At 40.6% G+C, this 4,382-nt stretch overlaps 1 protein-coding gene across 9 annotated transcripts in view; it reads right to left on the bottom strand.

Annotated features, from left to right (window-relative positions):
- LOC106877276 (tyrosine-protein phosphatase 10D) overlaps positions 1 to 4,382 on the bottom strand; it is an 85,490-nt gene that overhangs the window by 75,802 nt on the left and 5,306 nt on the right. The gene's annotated exons all lie outside the window — the stretch shown is intronic.

A 4,382-nucleotide genomic window follows, 5' to 3' on the forward strand; every position in this document is an offset into this window, starting at 1 on the left:
TGTGTGTGTGTGTGTGTGTGTGTGTGTGTGTGTGTGTGTGTGTGTGTGTGTGTATATACATATATACAACGGGCTTCTTTCAGTTTCCGTCTACCAAATCCACTCACAAGGCTTCGGTCGGCCGAGGCTATAGTAGAAGACACTTGCCCAAGGTGACACGTAGTGGGCCTGAACCAGGAACCATGTGGTGCATAAGCAAGCTACTTACCACACAGCCACTCCTACGCCTACAAAATATATATATATATATATATATATATATATATACATATATATTCCCACTGTTACTATGGTTGGAATAAAAATTTCTATCTAGGGACGTTATATAATGATGTAAGTTGATGTAAATATAATTTCATCTATCAACTCACATTGAAGTGGAGGCACATGGCCTAGTGGTTAGAGCAGCAGAATCGCAGTCGAAGGATCGCAAATTCGAATCTCAGACTGGGTGATGTGTGTGTTTATGAGCAATACACCTAAGCTCCACACAGTTCTGGCAGAAGATAATGATGAACTTCTGCAACAATCATCGTTGTGGCAAGCAAGACCAGAAGTCATCATTGTAGTAGTAATGGTATTGGTCATGGTACCTACCTAATGAAGAAGGTGCTTGAGTGGGAGGTACTGAATGCTCTATGCTAACCTGAAGATTAATAATCAATTGGAGTTGGACCAGTGGATTTTATAAATTACCAACCACCTCCAGCTTCATCACTGCCACAACTAGCATTATCAGCACTACAATGATGAATGGTACTGATGTCTGTCAGCACCATATTTGCTGCTTCTGTGACTGATGCCATTACAACAACAATGATGATTGCTGCTTTTGCTAGCCACCACCTTATCATTGACTACTACCAGGACATGTACCACCATTGCCAACATCACCAATGTAGAAAGTCGGCTTCACCACCACTGCTGCCAACCTATAGCAACATAGCAGGATTAATAACCAATTGTTAGAACTCTCTGTATTTTTAGAGCTTGGGATCTACAAGCTCATGCTGCAAAGCAATGTGGATTAACAGATATCCCCAACATCCAGACTCCCACATAAGTAGCACACACAAATACATACATTCACACACACTCATTTGAATACCAGTATTGTATGTTGATATATATGACACATGTTAAAGATCTGTAATCTGCATTGTCTATGTTGTCCAAAATTTTCAGTCAATCTATCTTATTGGAGTAACACCCTAATTAGCTGCTTTTAGATTTTGAACATTCTAATTGCTTAGATAATCTTAGTTGATCAATGTTTTTCACATCATTATACAAGGGGAAGTCAAAAATTATTTGCACTTTTACCATAACACATCTTTATTATTATCACACTGCCTTCTGCGCATGAGGGCTTATAGTTGTTACTATTGTGGTCAAGTGATCAAAGTTTGAGCCTGATTGCACCATTTTTCTTTCTGGCTTTACAGTATAAGCATGGCCACTCCACTAGCAATATGCACCAAAGAAGAACAAAGAACAGTGATCCGATTTCTCTGGTCGGAAGGTGTGTCAGGTGCTGAAATTCATTGGAGGCTTTTAGCACAATACAGGGGACAGTACACTACTGTATAGAAGTGTGTACGAGTGGATTGAAATGCTTAAAAGTGGCTGGACAAGCATAACACATGAAGAGGAAGCAGGACACCCATCAACCTCCACCACCGATGAGAAGATTCAGCAAGCTTGAGAGACGGTAATGGTGAACCAGTGAGTTATCATCAATGACGTAGCTCATTCTTGGCAGGCTAGTCATGGTTTTCTGCTTATCAAATCATCCATAATGAGCTTGGCTTCCATAAAGTCTGTGCAAGATGGGTGCCAAGAGAGCTAACCGCAGAGCACAAGCGCAAACGTCTTGAGGTCTGGCAATGTTTATTCAATCACTACAACATTGAGGATGAGGAAATTTTGAGCAGAATAGTCATAAGAGATGAACCATGAGTCCATCATTATGAGGCATAATACAAAAGACAGAGTATGGAGTGGAAACATCCTGGCTCGCAAGCAACAAAGAAATTCAAGACTCAGTCTTCCATGGGAAAGGTGATGTTAACCCTTTTTTGGGACTCAAAAGTGCTTATATTGACAGACTACCTAGAAAAGGGGTGTACACTCAACAGTGCAAGGTACAGTGCTTTGCTGGCCAACAAACTGAAGCTAGCATTTTGCACCAAATGCTAAAGCTTATTGTGGAAGAAAATTTGGTTGTTGCATGACAATGCACACCCACACATGGCTGCCCAGACTGTTGAAACCATTAACCAATTGGGTTTTGAGGTGCAGAAACACCCTGCCTACAGTCCAGATCTCGCCCCTTCCAAATATATTTTTGGACCACTCAAAGATGGTTTATGAGGTCGTCAATTTCCTACAGATGATGTGAAGGAAGTGGTACATAAATGGTTGCACAACCAACTGAAAACTTTCTTCTTAGAGGGAATACACAAGCTTGTGGACCGCTGGACCAAGTGCACTGAAAAGGAACGAGACTATATAGAAAGACAATGTATTTGTTTATCCCCTGCTTTTGTATAAATACATTGAAAAAAACAAGTGTGTACAATTTTTGATTCTCCTTTGTATTAGGTATGGGAGTACCTCCTATTATGTAAGTGAATATTAGTATTCAGTATGCAGAATGCTCCACTGAGATATATTTCTTTCGGTCATATCATTAGTCGTGTGTATATGGGTCTACAGTTGCTTTTATTTGTTCAGTTTAATCAATATACAATACAACTGTACCTAGAAGCTTTGTGCTTCCAATAATGACTTTTAACTGGCAAACTGATAAAAACAGAGGTAAAATATAAGGACAAGATTGCTTTCCAAGACCTACCTCATGTCAGTGCCAGCTGACATAAAGCAGGTCTTAAGAATGATTTGTTATTACAAGTTCATTACAGACATACAGATAAATATATGTGCAAAAGAAAAATTCTAAATAACTACCTCTACTAATTCAAGAGGGATAGGGATCATAAATCATCGATTAAAGGACAATTTATATTAAATGTGGTTTCAAAAGTTCCAGATGAATAAAGAAGCCAGGGGGACATAAATAATGGAAAGTTTCATTTTAAAACATCTTTCCTTCTAAATAAATGTTTTAAAATACTTTTGAACAGCTGAAGTAATTTCCAGAAGGAAAATAAATAAATACATCTAATGCATAGCACCATCATCATCATCCATATTCAACATACGTGTAACATAAAGATAGCCGAATTACGGCCCTTTGCTGGAAAACGCCAACAGGTGATGTGGCAGCCAACTCCTATATATTCCAAGGATTTTTGGCTCTCTCTCTCTCTCTCTCTCTCTCTCTCTCATTTTAGATACCAAGAAACACAAATCTCTCTTCTGCCTAAGGCACACACACATGCAGTTACTGTCGTTATAACGTCTGCCTCGGCCGACTTCTTATCACCGTAGCTACAATGACACCTGCTTAATAGATTTCAGACCATTGTCATTCTCCTGCTTCATCATGGCGACTTGTTCAGCAACTAATTCTATTGCCACAGCCTACAAGGAAATTAAATGTCATGTTACCAACTTCACTGGCACCTGCTATAATTTGTTACAGTAAGTCCAAGCCATGAACTGAATATATTTTCTGAATAAACCTCACACACGACACTACTCATATTTCTGTTACCATCACAATTTTGTCTCGCAGCTAATTAGCTCTTATTTGTCATTCAACAGGATCCAAGACACGTGGATATCTGATTTCTTACATCATGTAAAAGCTGTGTTTGTACCATCTATCCTAAATAAATTTTATTCGCTAGGCCTCTGCAAAAATCCAAGGCCTCTGCCAGGGATGTAGCCAGCCCACTTATGCATAATATTCCTTCATTGGACACTAAACTCCACTTGTGAAGACCTGTTGAGGCAAGTGAAATCGAAATCGAACTAAATTTGACAACTGGCACCCATGCCAAAGTCTCTTTCATTGAACACTAAACTCAGCTTGCGAAGACCTGTTGGGGGCAAGCAAAAGCGAAATCGTGATGGCACTAGTACCAGTGGAACACTAAGAGCACCGTCTGAGCGTGATCGTTGCCAGAGCAGCTGTCTGGCTTCTGTGCCAGTGGCACGTAAATAGCACCATTTGAGCATGATCATTACCAACGTCGCCTTCCTGGCACTTGTGCCAGTGGCACATGAAAAGACATTCGAGCAAGATCGTTGCCAGTGCCGCTGGACTGACTCCTGTGCAGGTGGCACGTAAAATACTCCATTTCGAGCGTGGCCATTGCCAGTACCGCCTGACTGGCCTTCGTGCTGGTGGCACGTAAAAGCACCCACTACACTCTCGGAGTGGTTGGCGTTAGGAAGGGCATCCAGCTGTAGAA

Source organism: Octopus bimaculoides, chromosome 2 (genome assembly GCF_001194135.2).
Source record: "Octopus bimaculoides isolate UCB-OBI-ISO-001 chromosome 2, ASM119413v2, whole genome shotgun sequence".
Taxonomy (NCBI): Eukaryota; Metazoa; Mollusca; class Cephalopoda; order Octopoda; family Octopodidae; genus Octopus; species Octopus bimaculoides.